Source organism: Taeniopygia guttata, chromosome 17 (assembly GCF_048771995.1).
Source record: "Taeniopygia guttata chromosome 17, bTaeGut7.mat, whole genome shotgun sequence".
In the NCBI taxonomy this organism is placed as follows: Eukaryota; Metazoa; Chordata; class Aves; order Passeriformes; family Estrildidae; genus Taeniopygia; species Taeniopygia guttata.
The window spans coordinates 4,107,599-4,131,910 of NC_133042.1; positions in this window are offsets into that span (position 1 = coordinate 4,107,599).

Genomic DNA, 24,312 nt, shown 5'->3' on the forward strand with positions numbered 1-24,312 from the left:
GTGTTCAAATTGAACCCAGCTTGTGCAACACGCTTAACTAAATTAGGGAATGGAGGAAATCACTTGCTCACCTTGTCCTTAAAGCTCAAAGCCAGGAAATGAGAAGGCTACACTGCTTTTTTTTTTTTTTTTCCTTATCCAGGGCTGAAATAAGAACTTGTTCCTTCAGATTTTTCAGAGGGAAAGAGTTTTGTCTAGCAAGAAATCAGCTCAGTCAGGGGTATGAAAGAGACCCAGTTTAGGTTCCTGCTGTGAATCCTGCAATGGATATCGCCTGACTTCCCTTATCCTGAAAGGTTTCTGGTCCTTCTGAGTTTTGAGCAGCAATTCCCCTTTGAGAACATTTACTCTTGAACCTGACACACATCAGCAGAGAAATTTCAGTTTAACACATCTCTCAATAAATAGAATTAATTACAGGCTGACCTATTTGATGACTGAGGCTGTGCCGTGGAATGCTGGGCCCAGGAACTTCACTTTTCCTTTTCCTTCAGCCTGGTTACACAAGGACCATCAAATGTACTTCACCTGCAAGAAATTCCCTCTCCCCATGCAAAGATCTCCCTTTCCCCATTCAAGGACCTCTTTTCATGCAGGAATTTCCCTCTCCCCATGCAAGGATCTCCTTCTCCCTATCCAAGGACCTCTCCCCATGTAAGATTTTCCCTCTCCCCATGCAAGGATCTCCTTCTCCCCATTCAAGGACCTCTTTTCATGCAAGATTTTCCCTCTCCCCATGCAAGGATCTCCTTCTCCCCATTCAAGGGCCTCTCCCCATGCAAGAAGTTCCCTCTCCCCATGCCTTTGCCCTTTCTTTTCTCAGCTCACTACTCCTGTGGTTGTCCTGGCTGGATTTACAGTATTCCCCACGTTCCCTCAGAGCCCCAGTGCTGCTACAGAATTATAAAAATGATTTTGCTGGATTGCCCTGTCCCATGGGAGGCACTTAAGCAGTGAGAGGATAAATTTGGGATTCAATTCCCATCAGGCAATCCAGTATCAGCTGGTGTTGCTGTGGAGCAGCTCTGGATTGCTCAAACCCCCTCCTCAGGGCTTTGCCCAGCTTTCCTTGGCAATTCAGCTGAGGCAGTGCACTTTGCAGGGTTTCCAGCGAGTGGCTGTCCATGGAGTCTCCATAGACTGATTGCTTCAGGGAATATTCCCTGTGCTGCTTTGGGTGGGAACTCAAAATGTCCCTCAGACATTTTTGGAGGTTCCAGGCCCTGGTCAGAAGCATTTGAGACCCTGGCAGGCAGCTGGAAACAGCTGTGCTTTTGGGTTTGAGCCATGGAATGATTTACCAACCTTGCAGGAAGAACAAGAAGTCACAAAAGTTTAGATATTATAATAGAAGTAGTCACAAAGTAAAGGGAAGAATTTTTGAGTGCTGTACAGGGGGGTTTTGGTTTTGTACATGGGGGTCAGAGGTTTTAAGATGGAGGGATTTGGGCCTGCCCTGTCCTCCCTCTTTCTCCTTCCTTACCTCCATGTTCTTGGTGATGTTGGCACTCACAGATTGGTTTAGAGTAGAAAAGCACCATTTAATATAGGTAATAGGCATTGGGGACAAACTGTAACCATGTAACACGTAATGTACCATATAAAAGATAGAAAAGCACCATTTAATATAGGTAATAGGCATTGGGGAAAAACTGTACCCATGTAACACGTAATGTACCATATAAAAGACAGCAGCAGCCCTGGGCAGAGGGGGAGAGAAGAAGCAGTCGGGAGTCAGAGAGGATGTCAGGGTGTGTGTGTGCCTCTGCCTGAGCTGTGAGCAAACCACAGCAGCCCCAGAAGAAAATCTTTTCGATAACTTGCAATAAACTGCCTTGAGACCGAACAACAGAGACTGCTGAGCCTTTCTTTGGAAGCTCGGGTTGGAGGAGAGACTTTTCCACCACACGGAGCCACCCCTGAGCCAGGGTGGTCTTCGACAGCTTTGGATGGAGTGTTGGTTTATTTTGGTGCATGGTCAAGACCTGCTTTTTAGGAATCTGGAGTGCTGCTGGCTCAGGACCACTGGGATGGGAAAATGCTGTGAGATGGGGCTGCAAGGGGAGCTATCCCTGTATTTTTTTATTTTTGAAGAGACATCACAGAGCTGCCTGGCTGTGTCTTCTGCTTTGCTCCGAGCTGGCTGAGGGGAGGCTGAGGCTCTGTGCCTGCTGCCAGGGAGAGCAGGGTGCAGGGGGAGTGGGGCTGCTGGAGCGAGCTGGGTCCATATGTCCACAGGCATCCCAGAGATTGGTGCAATATGGAGCAGCTCAGGGTTTGATGAATGTTGTCATTAGTGTTCGTGGCACTTACGGGCTCCCATTTATCCTGAGCTACAGTGATTTATGTCCAGAGCACATATCCAGGCACAAAGTACTTTAAAAACTTGTAGGGGGGGGGCTCTGTAAGAGCTTTAGCCTCTTCCTGTCCTCTCCTTCCCCACAAATTAATCCATCTTAAAAATATGCCAGGGTGCCACTGCAAGAGGGATCCTTCTCTTCTCCCCGTGGTTGTCCTCTCTGCCTGCAGCTCCTACATTAAGAAGACCCCTTATCCCTACAAACTTGACTTTTTAAAGTTCCTGACATTTCTCCTCTTCCTCACACAGCCTAGAGTGCATTTCCAAAGCTGCCTGCCCACGCCAGGGTGGTGATGCAGGGACTGCACCTGGCTGGTGTGGGAATGAGCTTGGAAATCTCACACAGTGTGACAGTGGAAAATGCACGAGGAGAACAGAGGTGGAGGACAGGTTTGATTGTTTGGTAAAACCTCTGTATTTCTGTCCTCCCTAGTCCCAATTAGTTTTCAGTTGGGCAAAAGGAAAACTCAAAGCCAAGAATTGCATTATGATACTAGGAAAAGTTGCCTTCCGTACTTTTGTTAGATATTAATAACTTTTTAAAGAGTCAAAATGACAAATGCCAGGCATTCAAACCCAAAGTTTTTATTGAACCCAAGTGAGGTTTTTTTCCCCCCTCTTTCTGTTCCATTTTAAGAAAAATAGACCATTTTTGTCCTGATTTGGATGGGGAAGCTGATCTCAATCTTTTACAGAATGGGAGCTCAGCTTTCTGATGAGCTCTGCCTGAGTATGGACTCCCCAGTCAGCAGTTTAATGCCATTCTATTCATTTACACCCGTGTAAATCAGGAGTAATTGTCCTGAATCAATGTCACCGTGATTGACCAGATTTTCAGAAGAGCTGAGCTCCCAGCTAAGCCCCTGCCATACGTGGCCAGATGTATTTATTTATTTCATTTAAAGAGCTCCGTGGATACCTATCCCCTCTGAAATTGGGCACTGAGTGACAATATTGAATGCTGATTGCAGCTTGTCAGAAAATGAGGGAGGGGAGGAAAAGCAATATTTGCAAAATGCTTTTAAAAGGAGTTGGGATTTTGTGGTTTTTTTCTTTTTTCCTTACTTTTCCTTTTCAAAGATGGTTGTGTTTTTCTCAGTTAACTTCCATCCTCCTCCCCCTTCCAAGGTTTTGTGCGCACTTCCTGCTTTCTATTCCTGAATATCTCTCCCTGCCTCTGCCTGGGAGATGCACTGCAGCACAAAATGTGCACGAGACACCTCACTGAGTGAGGGGCTGCCAAAAAAGGACTCCCAAAGGCGAAGTGTTCCCCAAACCTCTGCTGGGGTAACACTTGTCCCCCTTGGGTGTGAACCTTCCTCTGCAGCCAAAGGTTCAAGCAGGTGTCAGGGCACATTTTAAAGATTTTGAGTTTGTTTTCCTCAAGTGTAGCCCTGTGCCAGAGGTGAAGGTTGGGGATGGGCTTGGAAAGGACAGGGTCTATTTGAATGACACTTAAACAGCCTGGTCTAGTGGAAGGTGTCCCTACCCTTGGCAGGGGCTTGGACTGGATGATCCTGAAGGTCCCAACCCAAACCATGGTAGCACTCTGTGGTTCTGTGTGCTTTGCCCAGATGTGCCATGGCTGGGTTGCACTCTGCAGCTCTGCCATCATCCCTAAATGCTGCCCTTTGGTGCATTTTCCAGGGCAGCAGGAAGATGAGTGCAGTGGGGCTCCTCTGGCTCTGCCTGAAGCCAGAACCCACCAACCTATCCTCCTGCACACACTTGAATCTTTGGGGTGGCCTTGCTGCCACCTCCCTTACCCGTGGTGTGGTGTTCCCAGGCATGCCCTGAGGCTCTGCCCTGGATGAGGAGCTCCTTAATTGCGCCCCTCTACCCTTCCTGCAGTCTCCCTGCTCTCCCTTTGGCTCTCTCTGGTGCGTGGATGGAGAACACCTCAGGGATCCAGGGTGTCTGGGTGAGGGCAGGGGCACAGGGCCTGGGGGAAGGAGGATGCTCTGTGTGTGTTGAACCAGATGTTCTCATCTGGATCCTCATGGACCATGAAAGGCAAGCAGAAACCCAATTAGCAACCTCTGAACTAGCCCGTGTTATCTCTGGGAACACGTTGCCATCTGCCAGCTCCTCTGCCACCCCACGGCCCCCTCCCTCTGCCCAGCTAAATCAAACAGGTCGTGGAGCTGGAGACACCACACAGGGGCCAAGATTTAATTAAACAAAGCCTAATCACCTCCCACCCTGCAAAACATCCCCCAGCCCATGGCTGTCTGCAGCCTCTTCTCTTCCCCTCACTTGTCACCCTTTGTTTGCTCATCCTGCAGATCGACTGCGCTTGGGAAATTCTGGCTTTGCTGGCCCTGCAAGGGCTGAGAGCATCTCAGGCACTGATGAGGAGCTCTTTTGACTGCTGATAGCTGGGCTGACAGGGCTCAGCTCACACCACGGGCTGCTGTCAGCACTTTGCTGTCTGCTGTGGTCAGAGAAAGCTGCCCCCAGCCAGAGAGAGGGAGATTTCCAGGGAGAATGCAGAAATAAAAACCCCTTGCAGCTCTGGCATCTGAGCTTGCCGGATCTGGGCATTGCTGCACCAAAACCCAGAGGTGGGAGCCAGGCAGAGCTGATCTCAGAGCTGCTGCTGAGGCAAGGGAAGGCTGTTCCCTGGTCTGACCTTGCTCTAAGGTTGGATGCTGTCTCTGGGGTCTTTGCAGGGATCTGGGCATGGGTGGCCACGGGCAGGTTTGTCCTCGCTGCCATGGCACAGCAGGAAGGGAAGCGGATGGCAACAACACGGCCTGGGTGCCATGCCCGGGGTGCTGGGGGTAGCTGGAGCTCCCCACCAGCCCTGCCTGAGCTCTGAGTCTGCCCCCATGCTCTGAGAGGCTCAGGGCATGGACAGAGGGATTGGTGACACCCACAGCTCATGTGCCACTGGGAGAAGGACGGAGAAAAACCAAAGGCATGGCTCCCTGCAGCAAGCTGCCTGCTGGGGCAGTGAGAGGGACACTCCTCCCAACTTGTCCCTCTCTGTGAGTGGCCGAGGTTTGGCTGTGCCACCTTTCCCCCCCAGCAGCCTGGATAATTGTGTGTTTACAGCAAAATTGACAGATGGGAGTTTCAGTGTTTCGCGGAGGCAGATGGCATCAGAGGAGGGTGGGAAAAGTCTGGCAAGGAAATGCCAAGCGACTCTCCTGGTGCCAAAGCTGCAGCATATGCCTGCCTTATGCAAAGCAGCCCTGTTTTCCTCCAGAAAAGTTCAGGGAGGTAGAGCTGTGAATCAATAACCTGGGTCTCCTGTCAAATGCTGCACGAGCCCATGGTCTCTGTCTTTCCCAGCTAGAGAGAAGTGTCTGTGAAGATGGAGAGGGAAGGGATTTGAAAATTGGCCTCTGGCTCCAGCTGTGGAGCTGGAACCATGGTGACACCTCGCTAGGTTTGGGGTGGTTAATGACTCTCCTTGAGCACTTTTTCCCCTCCTCCTCCCTTTTTCTCACAACTCCAGCTATGGAGCAAGGATCTGGATTACCCTGAGGTGTGGGTTTCTCCAGGGCATGAGAAGGGGTGAATAGAAAGAGGAGAAGCTGTGTCTGATCACAGACAGCTTCAGAGCACTGGGGTTTGAGTGCTGAAAGCAGGGACAGGGCAGCTTGGCTGTGGATGTGCTTTGGGGTCACGCTCACCTCAATACCTGCTGCTCATGAACACGTCACATTTGTCACTGTAGCTCTATTCAATCCATTCACCTATGGATTTCTCATTTATTCTGCTAGTGACCACTACCCTCCCCTCTCCCTGCCCCTGGAAATCTCAGAGTCCCCTGGGACAGGTGCAGGGATAATTTTCCATTTTATATCATTGCCCAAGCTCATCTGAGAGCTATCACATCTAGGCTATGGTGGGGGCTAAGCACCAGGCAAAGAACAATTTGTGCAAAGCACCCTCTAAATTCAAATTACTGGGCTTGCCTTGCCGCCAAATAGGCTGTAAAGAAACTTAGACTCTTTACTGGGACACAGACATCAGGATCAGCTTCTCAAAAACCACAAAGGAAGATTTATTTTCCAGGAATGACCAGGACTGTGCTTTAAGCCTCCTCTGAAAGCAGTTTTCTCCACTGAGGCTGCCAGAACAGTGTACTGGCTTGCTGGGAGGATCCAGGTTTTCAGAATCTTTCCAGATTTTCAGAATCTTCTCCAGAGCCCCTAATATGAAGTTGTTAACAAGAAAGCTGGTTAGTGAGGAGGACTCCACATTTGTGAGAAGGAATAGTGGGTTTGAGCATTATCAGTCTGCTCAAACACGAAATAAATCATTGGAGGAGGTGGATATTTCTCTGTCAGGCACAAAGCCCAGTCCCCAGCAGTGGTGGCTGAGCACAGGGGGAATGCTGGGGGGCAATGCAGTGTCAGGGCTCACAGCCTGATCCTGCATCATGCAGGGGAAGCAGCACAATGTCCCACAAAATCCAAGGCAGGGATGGTGTCTCTGCATCCCACTGAAGCTTTTCAATCCCATCACCAACAGTTTAAGCTCGCTGCTGAATCCTTCAATGGGGATTTAAAGGAAATCTGTTGCAGAACAAAAATTGAGCAGAATTAAGTGATAGCTGCCAAGGAAGAGGAGCCTGTATCAGGGGAATTAAGGAGCTGTCTCCCCATGGGGCCCTTTGCTGGGCTGAAGGCCCAGGGTTTATTACACTGCATGCTGAGTTCCTGCACCCTATCGAGATGGCAGGGATTTGAAAGAGAGAAAAACATCCTGAACATGCCCTTTTCCCTCCCAAGAATAATTAACTGCAGCAAATGAGTGGCCAGAGCTGATGCCTCCCACTCAGTGAGGCTCTGAGTGCCCATTTCTTACAGACCTGGGCCAGAATTCCTGGGTTACCCCACAGCACTGGAAGCTCAGCAAAGCCCTGGAGCAGGCAGGGGGCAGGGAGGATGAGGATGCTGCAGCTCTGCTCTTCCCTTCCTTCCCACTCACCCTTTTTTATTCAGAGGAGTTCACGTGGGGATCCTTGTCCTCGGGCAGGGGGTGGTTGGGATGAGTGTTCTTGGAGGATGAAAAAATCCAGGTTTTTATATCTGTGAAGTTGATATCTACATATATATAGGAAAGCAAACTCTTTACCAGTGCTCCTCAAAGAGTGGTACCAACTTACAGCAGAAAAACACAACCTCCAGTACAAAACACAGTTACAGCAGCAGATTTTGGAACATAAATTCCCAGACTGTGTGAAACAGCAAGAAAGTGAAATAAGGTAATCCCTTAGGAGCAGCCAAGTGTCCCTGTCCTTTCCTGACCTGGGCAGGCAGGGTTTGCAAAGCAATGCAGGCTGAGCCTTTTCCAAACCTCTAGATGTAATGATGGGATTTTAGCCAAGTAAGAGCATTGAGTGCTCTGCAGAGGAAAGCAAAATTCAGTTTATTCCTGCAGAGCCCCCTTGGTGCAGGATGGGATGGAGAGGGGATACAACACCACAGAGAGCCTGGGGATCAGGGGATGATATACCAAATATTCCACCATGGCTTTCCATGGACAATCCTGTCACAGCTGAGATGGCCACAATACTCAGAGTGTCACCATAAAATTTCAGAAAGCTGCAACCCATAAAGGAAAACATCACAGGACTGCAAGCATCCACCCTTTTGGTTCTTTAGCCCAAACTTTTATACCCTCACGTTCCTGCATTGCCCTGTGTGCCCTCTGTTCCTTGGGTGGCTGCTCAGCACCCCTGGGCACCCCATGGCTCATTGCTGCCAGTGCTGCTCACCTGCTTTTCACAGCTGGAACATCTGGGGATGGGGCTGGGACACAGCCCCACTGCCAGGGACACAAACTGTGCCACACACAGCCCAGGGACACAAACTGTGTGCCACACACAGCCCCAGTGACACAAACTGTGTGCCACACACAGCCCAGGGACACAAACTGTGTGCCACACACAGCCCAGTGACACAAACTGTGTGCCACACACAGCCCAGTGACACAAACTGTGTGCCACACACAGCCCAGTGACACAAACTGTGCCACACAGAGCCCAGTGACACAAACTGTGCCACACACAGCCCAGTGACACAAACTGTGTGCCACACACAGCCCAGGGACACAAACTGTGCCACACAGAGCCCAGTGACACAAACTGTGCCACACACAGCCCAGTGACACAAACTGTGTGCCACACACAGCCCAGTGACACAAACTGTGCCACACACAGCCCCAGGGACACAAACTGTGCCACACACAGCCCAGTGACACAAACTGTGCCACACAAGACAGTGACCCTGCAGCTTTACCACTGCCCTGTTGTGCTGTACACTGAATTCCTGAGGCTTTGCAGCTGCCCTCAGGCACAGGTCACAGCCTCTGAGGCTCCAGGCTGTTCCACAGGGCAGAGGAGCTGTGTTTGCTCTGCCCAGACCCAGCTGGGGCCCTGAGGAGCAGGGGAAGAGCAGGCAGGGCATGGAGGAGAGCAGGACGCTCCTTAGATCATGCCTGACTTCCAAAGCCACGGCCATCCTCACTGGAGCTGCTGCAGACAGAGCTCAAGGGCAGTTCTGGCTGTTTCTTTGTGGTCAGGACAGGAATACCCCCACCTGGGAAGGGTGCCCAGTGGTTCTTGTTCACATTGCTGAGCAGGACAGCAGCATCCTGGCTGTGCTGGCAGTGCCATGTGCATCCCACCAGAGCACAGGTGGGATGCACAGGAGGCCCCAGTGCTCCTGTGGGGACCAGGACATGTCCCAGGTGCTTCAGCTCCTGGCTGCCACACCCTGGTTCTGCACAGCCCCAGCTGTGGATCTGTCAGCCTGATCTGCTGCTCTCCCTCCTGCCCTCTGCCCTTTCATCTCTGTGTTTTTCCCACTCCCTTTATTCTCCTCTTACTGTCCTTATCTAGTCCCCATTACCTGCCTTTATTTGCAAATCTAATCTCTGACAGCACCTGGGTTTGGCTGGATGTGGAAAGAACACCTCAGCTCCAGTTTTTGTATTTTTAATTTATTTTTCATGTGTGTGAGACTTTAAACTGCCCGTTGGCTCTTGGCATCCCTCCTGTTCCTTTGCTAACTTTGCAGGGATGCTTTCTCAGCTCCTTTCTGCAGGATGAGGGCCCTGGGTGGGGGATGAAGGACCAGGATTATGGACTGGTCACTGTCCCTCTCTGTCTGTCTGAATAAATGTCATCTCCTGAGTGTGGACACCGTACCCACTGGGTCCAGAGCCTGGCTAAGCTATTCCTTGTGAAGAAGGATGTGGAGAGGAACAGGGAGTGGATCTTTCCCTGTGCTGTCTGAAACCAGGATCCTGTGACCTTGGAGAAGGCATTTCTCCCTCAGGCTGTCAGTGCTTTGGGAACAGGAACAGTCCCTCGTTACGTGGTACATATAAATATATCATTTAGCACAGTGGTGGGTGTCTTTCCTGCTATTATAGTAACAACCTGTCTGCTCCCCTCCATCTCCTGAGAAGAGAGAAGTGCTTCTCTGTCTCTGGGTGTGAATAGCAGGATGGGGTTTGCTGCTGGATTTTGAGCTGAGAAAGGACTCAGGCTTTTCCTTTTTTCTTTAAAAATTAAATTGCCACTGGTTCCTGTGGCTGGCTGAGCCCAAGGAGTGGTGGTTGATCTGAGCCTGCCAGGTGAGAGCAGCATGGGCCACCCTGGTGCTCACCCTGCTCGGATTTCTGCCTTGTTAGCAAAGACATCTGTGAGGTGTGGGCCAGGAGGAAGTGACCTTCTGCTGGTGCCACCGTGGGCATGTCCTCCCACAAAAATGTTCCTCAGTTTCCCTCTGTATAAAATGTAATAAAATAAATAAATAAATAAATAAAATATAAAATAAAATAAAATAAAATAAAATAAAATAAAATAAAATAAAATAAAATGTAATAAAATAAAATAAAATAAAATAAAATAAAATAAAATAAAATAAAATAAAATGTAATAAAATAAAATAAAATAAAATAAAATAAAATAAAATAAAATAAAATAAAATAAAATAAAGTAAAATAAAATAAAAATAAAATAAAATAAAATAAAATAAAATAAAAATAAAATAAAATAAAATAAAATAAAATAAAATAAAATAAAATAAAATAAAATAAAATAAAATAAAATAAAATCTGGTATCAAGGTGGCTCTTAGCTTGCCCCTGGGCCTTCAGAGCTGCACCACAGGACCCAAACCACTTCCCCTCCCTGTTTCTGATCCCCTGGGAATGCAGCACAGGGAGAAAGGGACAGGGAGGTGCTGGATCCCCTGCTCAGGGCTGCAGCTGCAGCAGCTGCCAGGAAGCCAAGCAGGAGTAAATCTGCCACTGGCAGAGGTGAAGGGGGCAGGAGAGAAGGACACGATTGTTCCTTCCCCAGAGAGGAGGAAGAAAGGGAAGAGATGGAAAATTCATGTAGTGACTCCCAACAGCTGGAAGAGGAGTTCTGTGTGGGGTACAGCGTGGGAGCTGTAAGGAACAGGAGCAAGGAGGAGACTAAAAGGATCTGAAATCTGTGGGGTGACAGAGTCTGTGAGTTGGCTGACAAAGAAACCTTCCCTGGACCAAAGGGATGTGCTCTGGCATGGCAGAAATGCTGCCCTGATGCACAGGGGACTGAGAGGTCCATGTGTCAGGAGTGCTGGAAACCCTGGGATGCAGGAATGGGGAACAAAGCAGGCAGGAGGGAGAAATCCGTGAGCTAAGGAGGTGGGCAGGCAGGCCCTGCCGTGGGGGAAGGTTAAACTCATATTGATCTGTACAAGCAAAACATATTCTCACTGCTTCTCATCCTCCTTTCAGATGATCCTGCATCAAATAAATAAAGGGCTGTTTTCCAAGCCTGGCTTTGGAGATCTTTTCAATGATATAGCAGATAAACAGCCGCTTGCTGACAGGGAAGGTGCCAAAGTGATTTTTTTGATGATATAAGCTGGGCTGGGAGGGAGGAGGGACAGGAGAGGTTGCTGAATGTGATGGATGAGGAGGAAGGTGACAGGCAGGGCTGGGACAAGGACACTGGGATGATGGAGACAGCTCAACACAAGGTGGGGGGACGTGTGGTGGGAAAGGGAATGCCCAGTGCCAGGAACTGGATCTGGATTCCTCTCTCAGGAAATCCCAGCAGTGCTCTGAGCTCTGTCCCCAGAGAAAACAGGGTCTTTACTCAGCTCTGCTCCAGACCAGGATCCTGGGCAGAGCACAACTATCTTCATCTCAGGAATGGACACAAAGCAGATCACAAACCTTCTGCCACTTGCAGCCTGGGAGGTTTTTATTCCTTGCCTAGCACACACGTGTTGGGTGTAGGACAAGTGAGGTGGACAGGGAGCTGAGTCCCCATCCCATGGCCACAGGACAAGGATGTATTTCTTCTCCTCATGTCTGGTTCCCAACACTGGTGGAACTTGTGAGAACTTTAGGGGCAGAGGAGAGGCTTCCTGGTGTCCTGCACAAACCCTACACGTCCCTTATTCCTTCGGGCAGTTCTCTCCCACATCCCTGGCCTCGGTGCTCCCAGCTCTTTGATGGAGCTGAGTGCTTCCCTGCACACAGCCCTGAGATATTCCCATGAAAGGCTGTGTCTAACTGTGAACTATTATTATTGCACACCTTTTGGAAAGTGCCTTGAGACGTCTTGGAATGATAAGGTGCTATAAGGCGGGGAAGTTGTGCAGAGATAAATTCACTGTGAAATGTGTTTTTCTCGAGACATTTATGTAGCATATCATCTTATCAAGGAACTTTGCCCAAGAAACAAATTCTCATGCCTGTATAAAGAGACCATAATTGAACTGTTGACTCACAGTTATGGGAAAAGACAGAGTGGGGGAAAATTTCCAGGGCCTCTAGGACCCCAAGGAGGATTATAATTAAGTAAGACATAATTGCAAACCTAAAGCAAGCCCATTGACTGTGAGTGAGTGCTGAAACAGCAAGGCAGGAGAGCTGGGTGGAGGCTGAATTTGCAAAGCAGATGGCTGAGGATTTGTAGGTCACCAGCTCTTGGATCTGCTGGGCCAGGATGGGGTCAGGGTACCATATGGATGAAGGGCAAAAAAGACAACACATCCGAGCAAGCCCCGCTCCTGCTTCCCCAGAAAGGCTCTGCTCACTCAGGAACACCACAGTTTTGTTTTTTTTCACAAATTCTCAAGAAGACATTGAGTCCCAGGCTTCTTCACTGACACCAAGGCCAGCACAGGCTTCAGTTATTTGAGATCACGGAGCCAAGAAGGAATCATGAAGAGGTTTCAGTGCTAAATGGACTTGAACTCTGCCCTTGTCCCTGCTTTAGGCTTGGCTCTGCCAGCTTCTGCAACAGATCTGTTTTATAAACCGATTTTCCTCCTTGATGACAATTTTTATGAGCTTTAATTTAATTTTTTTTCTCTTTCTGTCATTGGGAATGTATGTAAGAAATGCAAGAATGCAAGAAACTGTCAGGAGGCAGGAGAGAGCACCATCTCTGTATCTGTAACCCCCAATTTATGGCTCACTGGTTAGCACATAGATTTAGGGTGGGATGTGACACACTGGGGACTCTGCTGTGGATTACCTAGGCTGGGTTTCCTCTTAGTACCAACACCCAGCAGATTATCCAGAGCATCAGCAAACCCTCGTGGCTGCTGTGGCTCTCTACCCTAAACCAGAAAAGGGGGCAGAGCAGATCTAAGTCTCCTGCTCAGAAGTTGTGCCCCTCATCTCATGTTGCTGCAGCTGATCTCTATTTTCCTTAAACTCTACAGACAGTGTCTTCAGAACTTAATTTGATTTTGATTGATTTTTTGAAACTTGAAACACTTGTAAACTAATTTTCAGTGTATTACTCTTGTCAACTCTTAAAGATTTTGTCAGTAAGAATTTGCTGAACAGACACAGTAATTTTGTTTCTCATTTTGGCAGATCACCCCTAAAGAGGAAAGTGGGGAGGAGGGGGTGTTATTATTGCTGCAGCTATTAGAATATACCTTCCAATTACTCTGCTCCTATTTAGGAGACATTTCAGAGCCATTTCTGAGAGCAGCCTTGAGGAGCTCAAGGTGTACATGTGTGTGTAACTGCATAAAACCTCCCCATTTTCTTGTTCACCCACTCCTGGAGTGACTTTTAGCTCTGAGAGGGATGCCTTAGGATTTTAGCTTTTATATTTTTCATATATTTGTAATCCTGCAATTCTTATATATTTATTTATATATATAATATCTTATTCTGTATAACTCTTAAGTCCATATACAATGTGAGCTGCCGCTTTCCCATTTTGGGCAGACACAGAAATTCCTCTCCAGGCCTGGCAATCAAGGACCCCTCACTGCCTCAGGCCCCAGAGATGGAAACAAAAGTGAGATGTGGGGAGCAAATCTGGGGTAAATTACTTCATTACCTGAAGCTGGAATTGGCAGGTGAACCCTCAATATACAAATGGACTGTATGTATAAAAGTGTGAAAACCTGACATCCATTTTTGGGTGTAGTCCCTGTGGGGAGGTCCTCATCTGCCTGAAATGTACCTGAAAACCCTTCAATAAATAGAACTGATTCTTATTCCCTTAATTTTGTCTGGCCTCTGTTTTCAGGTAGCCCCAAAAAAGGCATCAAGGGGAGCTCACATTTGGGTTCTAAGATCCCTCACTGCTAAAGTTCACCTCACAGTGGCCTCAGCAGCCCAGAGGAGGAGAGCAGCACCCCCCAGGACCCAGCCCTGCCCAAATGGCATCCTTGCTTCTCCAGGACAAGGGGGAAAGGCTGCCAAGGGCTCCCAAGATTTCTCCCTCACTGTGGATGACACCATGAAAAAGAAGTTGGGTGCAATGTTTCTTGGGATGGGGGTGTTAAAAGCCCATCCTGAGCAGCTGGAGAGGAGCAGCATTAGGAATGTAAACCAACATGTTCATGCTGGCTGGGATATTAAAATGGAGTGAGGAAGCAGTGGCTGTGTTGCTGCAGTCTCTGTTTTATTTCTCTTAAAGGTGGCTTTCAGGGAAGTTTATTCCTCCTGGATCATGTAGCCTGTTGTTTTTTGAGAAGTGGAGTTTAACTCTTGACCTGTTGTCTTTTTGTGTTTTCCAGATTGCCCTCACCAGCAGGGTGTCTGGGGGAGAGATTTGTATTTAAAAAATGGACAAAATCCCTCCAAGCTTTAGCTCAGCTGTGTGGGTTTTGTATTGTCAATGGTGTGTTCATCCCACCTCGTTCCCTCTGCCCTTCCTTGTTTTGCTTTATTCTCTCTCAGGGAAAGGCTTTGCAAACTCCAACACTCAGAATATTCTGATTGCAAACTGAAATCTAGAAAATTGCAGTGGCCTTTTCCTAGGGAAAAAAAAAATCAGAGGAAATAAAAATGTTTTTTATTTTTACTTTTCCCTTCTGAAACAGCAAATGGGATGGGGATGAGACACAGCAAGGGGCTTCCTGCCATCTGGGCTGGAAGATCTGCTCAGCACTGCTCTCTTCATTCTTCCATCACTTGCATCTCTCATCAATGATCATCACAGAGCTGGTCGATATTGAAATGAAACTGCCAGGGATTGATAGCAGAGTCACTGAAGTGTCCTGAACAAATGACATTTTCCTCATTTGGGGGCCAGGGAGGATGAGCCAGGAGGTGGGGAGGGATGGGAGCTGGAAGGACACGCATGGTAAGGCATTTAGCTTCTCAGAAAACCTGACAAAATGTCCAGACTGAATGCTCTGCCCCGTGGATCACTGATGTATTTCTGGGGACAGCTTTTGCTGCTAATGCAGTATTTCTCAGAGCACTTTTCAAGCCCTCTAGTGGGACTTGCTGCTTTCTGTGCTTCTTGAAAGCTGTCACAGGCAGGCAGAGCAGGTAAATCTGTGTCGGTAAGTTGGGGGTTTTGAGCTGAGTTAGTAAACACAGGTATTGAAGGTGCACCTGTGCCCCTTTAGGTTCATTCCATTCACATTGCACACAGGGTGAGGACACCCAGCCCGCCTGCAGCAGTGGTTTGCACAGCCTGCAGTTGGTGGCTCCCTGATTTTTCCCCCATGAGAAGAGACCATGTAATATTATATTGGAACTCAAAATGTCCCTCAGACATTTTTGGAGGTTCCAGGCCCAGGTCAGAAGCATTTGAGACCCTGTCAGGCAGCTGGAAACAGCTGTGATTTTGGGTTTGAGCCATGGAATGATTTACCAACCTTGCAGGAAGAACAAGAAGTCACAAAAGTTTAGATATTATAGTAGAAGTAGTCACAAAGTAAAGTGAAGAATTTTTGAGTGCTGTACAGGGGGGTTTGGTTTTGTACATGGGGGTCAGAGGTTTTAAGATGGAGGAATGTAGGCCAGTCCTGTCCTCCCTCTTTCTCCTTCCTTCCCTCCATGTTCTTGGTGATGTTGGCACTCACAGATTGGTTTAGAGTAGAAAAGCACCATTTAATATAGGTAATGGGCATTGGGGAAAAACTGTACCCATGTAACACGTAATGTACCATATAAAAGCCAGCAGCAGCCCTGGGCGGGGAGAGAAGAAGCAGTCGGGAGTCAGAGAGGATGTCAGGGTGTGTGTGTGCCTCTGCCTGAGCTGTGAGCAAACCACAGCAGCCGGAGAAGAAAATCTTTTAGATAACTTGCAATAAACTGCCTTGAGACCGAACAACAGAGACTGCTGAGCCTTTCTTTGGAAGCTCGGGCTGGAGGAGAAGTTTTTCCACCACATGGAGACACCCCATGACCTAGGGTGGTCTTCGGCAATATTAGATACCTGTTAGATTATGCTTGTTTGTATTAGAAGCCCCCCCACCCTCGCAGGTGAAACCTGGTGTATGTTGAAACCCGATTTACAGGTAAAAGGAGGTGGCTGGGCCAGGAGATGGGGATGGGCCATGGCTGGAGAGATACGGGGGGACCCCAGGCACTGATCATCGTGTGATCAACCTGGGATGGATCTCATGGAAATCCTTGGGCAGATACATGGGAATGTTCCCATAAACTTCATCAAGGGATTCAACAACTCCGGACACTGAATTGTCCTTCCTCATCACCAAAAAAGAAAATCTCATTAACTTATAGACTCTGAATGGAAGAAAAGACTCACTGCCGAAATCTTGGCCTCAGGCGGAATTTTCCCTATAAAAACCGCTTGTGCCAGGATGGAGGTGTGTGGGCAAAGAGGAAAACCTCTGCTGAGGCTGACTCCTTGTTGCACACCCAGGGCCGACCCCGGGCTCAGCTCTGTTCTTTCCTTATGGCTGGCTAGATAGAATTTGATTGCAAGATAAATATTTTCTTTTCTTTATTCTAATTTGGCTGCACAAATTTTCATTTATAACAGTGCCATTCCCCAGCCAGCACCTGTGCAGAGCCGAGCCCTGTCCCTACTCCTCGCCGGGGCACCGAGTGACACACACCCACCTTTGCCACACCAGATTCGTGACCCAAATATCTGCTACAGAATTAGCCCCTCTCCTGCTGCTTCCTGCCAGGTGCTGTTGGTGGTGGAAGGAAGGGATTTTGCTTGGAGCACAGGGATATTTTCATCCCTGGCACGGTTGGGCTGAGCTCACCGGAGCTGGAGCTGCTCTGAGCGTGGCCTGGCATGTGCTGCTTGGAAGGGGACGGTTTTTGCCTGGCCACCCTCTGCCTGCCCATCCTGTGTCCCCAGCGAGGGCTCCTCCAGCATATGCTGCTCCTCAGCGTGCTGCTTGCACAGTGTAATTATCTGGAGCTGTTTCCTCCAGTGCTCACTTTCCCATTGTTCTGTTTTATTTGGCTTCCAAGGCCCTACTTCCTCTCTCTTTTGGTTTGGTTTTTTTTACTCTTCCAGAGAAATTGGTGTATGCAGTGATTTTATCCCATCCCTAGGCTGCATTTGAAGGATATTGTCTATTTTCAGAATTCTCAGCTGTGTTTATGCTCCAGGCTCCAAACCTCTTTCTCCCACTGAAAAGAGGGAGCAAATCCTCCCTTTGCCTCCTGTCCTGCAGAGCCACTGGCTCAGGCATGTATTGTTTGAAATAACCATTAACCTCCCCAAAATGTGGGTCACTTTCCATTGCAATGACAGATCTTTCTCTCCATCTTTTCTGTACCCTTTTCTATTGGCTACAAAGACAGCAATGCATGAGTCCTTGACAATGTGCCCAACTTGCTGTTGGGCAAAAAAGTTCCCCAGAGAGGGGACGTGCTTTGTGGGCCACAGAAAACAAAACCAGGAAATCTCCAGGTGTGATTTGACTGTGATCCTAACGGTGAGAGAAATTGCTTAAGGGCACCAGACACTGTTTTATTTCAGGGATGAGGGTCTATGGGTAAAGCTCTGCTGTTAGATAATCAGCAGCTCCTGCACATGAAGCCAATTTCTGGTTCCCAGAGCTGGGAAGCTCAGTTGCAATTCTGCCTCCTTGGAGAAACCTGCTCTGTCCCTGCCTTAGGGGGCCACTGTGATCAGCTCCTCCCTTTATCCAAAGCCATTAAAGGTGGTCCCAGTGGATCTTAGGGGGTCTTGTTCCATGTCTGACTGGTTAACTGCAGATTGCTGTGGTTTTTCCCTTTTGCATCAGTCCCCAGGGAAGAGCATGAATCCCTCAGAAAAATGCCAGAGCAAGATGACCCCTGCCCACTGCTTGTTTATTTTGGGTTAATCCAACCCTCAATCACCTGCACTGGTGGATTTGGGATCAGAGAGGTCATCAGTGAGCTGTGACCTTGCTAGGTGACCCTCCCTCCTGCTCTCTGGGATACTTGCTGGCTCTCAAAGCCACCCCTGTGTTCACTCCCAGCCCGGGTCCCAGAGCTCCCTGAGGATGCCAGGCAGCCACTGCAGCACACGAGAGAGTCCCAGCCCCTCACATTAATTCTCTCTCACATCTTCGGAGGAGTATGACAGCAGCAAACCCTCCAAGTGAATCCTAGCCCTATATTAATTCGCTCCTAGGTCCAGCTCTCTGATCTGCTGTCATCTGAAAGTGATACTAATGCCAGGTTTCCATATCCAGCGTCCCGCTGCGCCTCCCGCTGCAGGCAGAGTCATGCTGGGAGAGATCAGCTCCGCTTGAGAAGGGTAAACCAAGTGCTTGATTTCAAACAGCATCAAGTAAGGCAAGAGAGAATCTGGAGAGGAGGAGAGGGAGGGAGTGAAGGGATGAATGGCTGGGAACACGTTCTTTTGGAAGGGGTGAGTGGTGATGAGTGCAGATGAGCTCCTGCCTCTCTCTGATCTCTGTCCATCTTTGCTGCCCACACCCCCGGGTTTTTTCCTGCAGTTGTCCCAGTCCTCTCTTGCAAAACCAATTTCCTTGCCCCACTTAAACCTAATGAGGCTCTTTTCACTGCAGAGAAAGTCTGAACTCCCCAAAGAACAGAACTGTCCCAGCTCTGAGGAATAAGCATGAGGCTGCTGGCTGCAAATCTTCCCTCGCTATCAGCTGCCAAGCCCGTTTCGTGCTCAACTGCCCCGAGCACTGCTGGGGAGATGCAAGGTCCAGTTCACCATCAAAGTAGCAGGCACTGGACAGGTTGGGCTGGGCTGTCCAGCTCTCTCACCAGCTGACAGCTTCTGACAGCCAAACCCTCTTCCTCTTCTTCATGTACTGCCCAACCTGGCAAGGGGAAGGTGAACGCTGATTTAATTTGACACTTCAAGAGAAGAATAAAGATACCTCAATATAGACATTGCCTTTCCTCCAGAATGTTCTCTGAATATTTTACTGGCCAGCAATGCTGCAATATTTTTGTGAAGGTCAGTAAATGTTACTTAAGAAAGGCAAAGAAAAACTATTTGTAACAAGCAATAGTCACTCCTAAAAGAAGCAGGAAAGAGCTTTGAACAGATCCAAAGTGATTTGTAGTAATGCCTGCTTTGGTTTGTTTTCTTGATTGTTTTTCTCCCAGATGTTTTATTTACTCAGTTTCTGAGATACCTTCAGAAACCTAATTTCCAGAGATTTTTTTTTTTTTTCCCAGCAATTTTAGAGAAGGGGTCATGGATTGGGAAATATTAGGATAATGTCCTCCAAACTTCTCATCCTTTCTGCCAGTGCTGGCTGCAGACATCCAGCACACCCCACTGCAAAGGTGGAGCACAGAGCCAGGAGCAGAATTTGTGGTCCCAAAGGCTCTGTCAAAACAGGCTGGGGGTTTCTGCCAGGTGGACCCAGAGTGTCCCCCCCACCCTCACTCTGTCCTGGCATCCACAGAGTGTGACAGGATCCCCTTGGAGCATCCCTGCTGCTGGGGGGTGCCTGTGGCAGGGGAGGGGGCTGGCCCTGCTCAGCTCCACGTTTTTGGCAGCGTGGCTCTCTCCACTGGCTGCTGCCTTATGCTGTGCCACTTCATTTGATGTTCCCTTTTCTAAATGGTAGGAAATCAGTACTTACCAAGTGCTGGCCCAGAATTTATTTGACTTTAATTTCCCTTTATGACCCCGTCTGCTAATCTCTATTGCACAGATAAAGAGAGGTAACCCAGGCATCATTACCCGTGATGTGGAGAATTTTCTGCAGTTCAATTATAATCTCTTTTTTTTCCCCTTGAGCAATAAAATCTCTCTGTCTCTCTCTCTCTCCCCCTTTCTTTTCCTTTAAACTTGTTCTCATAACTCTTCCTCTCCCGCTCCCAAGATGAGGTTAGGTACTTTTGTGATGTCTTTGTGTTTGTGGGAGTCAGAGCAGTTTCCAGCTGGAGCAGAAGGCTCAGAGACGTGCAGGTGTTGTTTAATGCCTGCCTGGGAGATGCAGGAGGCACAGGTGAGGCACGAGGAGGGGATGGAATAGATCAGCACATGGGAAGGGCTCGAGTTCTGCACAGACAGCTCCTTATGGATTGTTTTCAACCTCCCTCTCTAGAAATGCCAGCATGATGGGTGGCAAAATGCTGCTGAGCTGCTGGTTTAATTTGCCTTTTAGAGGCGTTTTAGGGAAGGCATCTGGTTCCAATCGTGCTGCCCCTTTGAAAGGCCGTTCTCATTTGTCTGCAACTTCTTTGAAAGGTGAGTAATCCTCAACGTATTTTTCTTGGGCACCTCACCCTGGCAAGGAGATCTTTCATGTGTGCTTGTGACCTTTAGGACAGCGGAGCCATCGATATATCTTCGGTGCATGTATTGTCCTTGTCATCTGGTAATTATTTACAAGCTTTGATTTCAAAGTTTGAGCCCCAGGAAAAAAAATATGTATTTATTTTCTATTTATCTTTCTCTATTTTTTTTTTATTTGGAAGTCTCTATTTTTTTTTTTTTTTTACATTTTATAGTTTAATTTTACTTAAATTTAAACCAAACAGAAGAGAAGATGAACAAAAAGAAACAGGAAGACATCTAAGTAATGGTGAAGCTGGCCTTGAAAAGGACATCAAAATGACATAGCTCTGACTTGTGTATTTGATTAATAATAGTACTCACTATTAATAATAATGACAATAATATTAGACATATTATTAATAAAATAAATTAATAAAACTAATAAAAATGTCCAGTTGGAGATGCCAACTAGACCTCCACAGAGTTCAGTCTTCTGTTTTCATAATGAAAGATAACCTGTCCATTAGCAAAGATTGGTTGCACCTGAATTCAATTAGAAAATTAACAGCTGATGGGCTCTGGGGCTAAAGCCGTCCCCAGATTCAGGTGAAGTCTGTCAGAAGTCAATCTGGATGTCTCAGTTACATGAATCAAAAGCCAGTGTATCTACAGGACTCCAGACTTGTGGAAACACAGTCTGAATCCAAAAGGTCCTGCTGCATATGTAGGAAGACAGATGGTGGTGGAGCTTGCTGCCTTCTGGCAGGACAAAATGATTTATCCCTAAACTATCTCTAATGGAAAAACATTCGAGGGCAGCCTGAAACGCAGGTGCTCTGGGAGGGAGGCACCACTTGTAGAGACCAGGCTGGAAATAAAATGCATCTGTCCCTTATAAAGCAGCAAGTTTTTAGCATAGACAGCACAAGACACCCACATCCTGGTTCCTATCCTCAGGCATTTCATCCAATTTCATTGTTGGATTAACTTCCTTGCCATAAGAGTGGCCCAGAGCATTTATTTCTTCAGTGCTACTGCGAGATTTTTCTCAGCACCAGCAGCAAAACAATGACTTGCTGTGTATTCTCAGGGTATTTTAATGATCCTATCTCCATATCTGTTTAAATTTACAGTACAGCAGAGCTCTGACTGGCATATGGTTGTCAGCCAAGAGAAAACTCTGCGTCTAGGAAGCAGATCAATGTTGACATTGTGAAGGTACCTCTGGAAAGAATTAATCAAGTCTGATCTTTGCATACCCTCTCAGTATGGATTTTCATTAGACGTGGTGCTGTCTCCACACAGAGAGCCCAAGGTGCTCTCCTCAAGGTCAGCCACGGAAGGGGATGAAGGCTGGGGAGTCTGTGGGTGCTGGGGGCACAGGATAATGTCCTCAAACCTCTCGTCCTTTCTCCCAGTGCTGGCTGCAGACATCCAACACACCCCACTGCAGGTGGAGCACAGAGCCAGGAGCAGAACTTGTGGTCCCAAAGGCTCTGTCAAAACAGGCTGGGGGTCTCTGCCAGGCGGACCCGGAGTGTCCCCCCACCCTCACTCTATCCTGGCAGCCACAGCCACGGCTGAGTGGGGACAGTGCCTGCTCTGGGGCTCAGAGCAAGCTGAGAGGAGGAGCTGGGACATCAGGGCAAGGCACTGAGCCTTGTAGAAGCTTAAAATACAAGTTTAAAGTAGGCTAAAAGCGTGTGGGAAATGGCTGTGTGGAGGGAGAAGGGTTGAAATTTCATGGAATCATAGAAGGCATGCACAAGGATCATCCAGCCCAGCCCCTGTCCCTGCCCAGACCCCCCAAAATCCCACCCTGGGCATCCCTGGCAGCGCTGGCCAAAGGCTCCTGGAGCTCTGGCAGCCTCGGGGCCGTGCCCATTCCCTGGGGAGCCTGGGCAGTGCCAGCACCTCTGGGGGAAGAACCTTTCCTGCTCTCCAGCCTGAGCTGCCCTGGCCCAGCTCCAGCCGTTCCTGGCTCCTGTCCCTGTCCCAGAGCAGAGCTGGAGCTGCCCCTCCGCTGCCCCTTGTGATTTGAACTTGTGAATAAATTCCTAGGAAAATAAAAAAACATTCTTCCTTTAATCAGAGGACCAAGGGAAGCATCAGGCCCCTGGCTCTGCCTTCATTCAGCTCTTTTAGGTGGACTTTAACTGCAGGAGGTGCCTGAGCTGAGCTCTAGGCTGCCCTTTCTCACCACCTGGCTGACTCAGGCCATGGCCACGCAGTGTCACAACTTGTCACCGCTGATTTGGGCTGGCAGTACCAATCTGTCCCAGGGCAGAGTGAGCCTGCAGCTCCATTGCTCCTGAGGGTAAAATCAAACCCTTCATTAGTGTTTGTTATTAGGAGCTGTTAGTCTAAACGGGGCTTAGTGATATGCCCACAGTGAGGCACAGAACACTCATATTCCTTAGGCAGGACTCAAACCACCCAAAAAGGAGAACGCACCACACACTATGTTTCACAAATGTTGTGTTTCATGACAGGGTCAGCGCAGGCATCATGAGTTTGGGGATCTAAAAGGTAATCTGATTAATTAACAGAACTAAAGCTATCTAGTAAACAGATTCTGAATTTGTAATAAATAATTAGCCATCACAAATGTCTCTTAATGAAGTATTAAGTGACTTAAGGGTGGAATTCTCAGATGACATGAAAATATCTGACACAAAAAACCTCTTTTCCAAATAAATAATGGCCTCATTAATATTGAAAAGAACAGCATGCTTTCACTATTTCTTATGTCTTTAAGAACTGAACAGGTTTATAAAATAGAAATATATCCAATATGTGCTGACTGCTGCCAGAAACCATTTTTTTAAAGAACTGTTATTGAGAGTCATTAATTATCTGCAGGTCCCATTTGCTCTGAATCAGTGACAAACTTTGTTAGATTTTGGACAGTTTTAATTAATGCAGGAATATGAGATGTAATATGCTTCTTGTTTGAACAATTATTGTCCTAACACAACCCTTGAATTAAAGGATTATGGGGAAAATAAAAGTAAATGAGATGCTACAGATCTGTGAGCAGAACCCGCCTGAGAAGGAACATGTGAGTCTGTGTAGGCTCACACAGTGCTGCCTGGAAAAGCTGCTGTGGCTGCACACACCTCATCCCAGCACAAAGATCTTCTGAGGACAACAGACAAGCTGATACTCAGATGCAATGCACATTTTTTCAAACTAATGAGACAAACAGCTTATGTTTCAATTTCAAATCTAATCAAGCTGCTTGGAGGGGTTCTTTTCTCTTTTTGACTCAATGCAAGCTGCTTCTCCCCTCCTATCCTGTCTTCTCCCTCTCCTCTTCCTCTCCATTGCTTTCTTTTTTTCATTCTTCCTCTTTTCCTTCCTCAATGACTTAATGACAAATGCATTGGAGTAGTGAGCAGGACAGGCAGAAAATCCCAGTGTCACTGCCCAGGCTGCTTTCCCCACACAGGCTGATCCAACTGTGCCTATGAACAATCCCTCCATGGAGATTTGGTGTTTACAGCTGTCCTAACATGACTACCTGGCTCCCAGATGGGAGAGATCTTCCTCCTGGCCAGCTCCAGCAGACATAAAGGACTTTGGATCTTCCATGTCAGTGGTTTTAATGGGTGGGATTTCTTATCTCTCCCAAACAAGGCAGATACTGCTGCTCCAAGCAGAATTTGTGCTGTATTTAACAGGCAGGAGCTGCTCAGTGGAACAGACAGCAAACACTGAGCAGCTCTTCAGCATTTAGAGACACATCAGGAGGGTGTTGAGTCCATCAGAGCTGTGCTTTGACACTGCCACAGCTCTGCTGGCCAGGGAAGCAGACTGGCTTAATTCACAGAGTTCTTTGCCTTCACAGTGGTGTAAAAAAAAATATATGTCTGGGTGTTTGCCTTTGATTTCTCAAGGACCACACTTTCACTCATAATTTCACTCAGAAGACTAATATTATTCTGCTCCAGTAGGATGCTGGATCCTATTTAACTTTCAGACCTTGTCTTAAGCTGCCACATTTTCATGAATATACTGGCGCCATC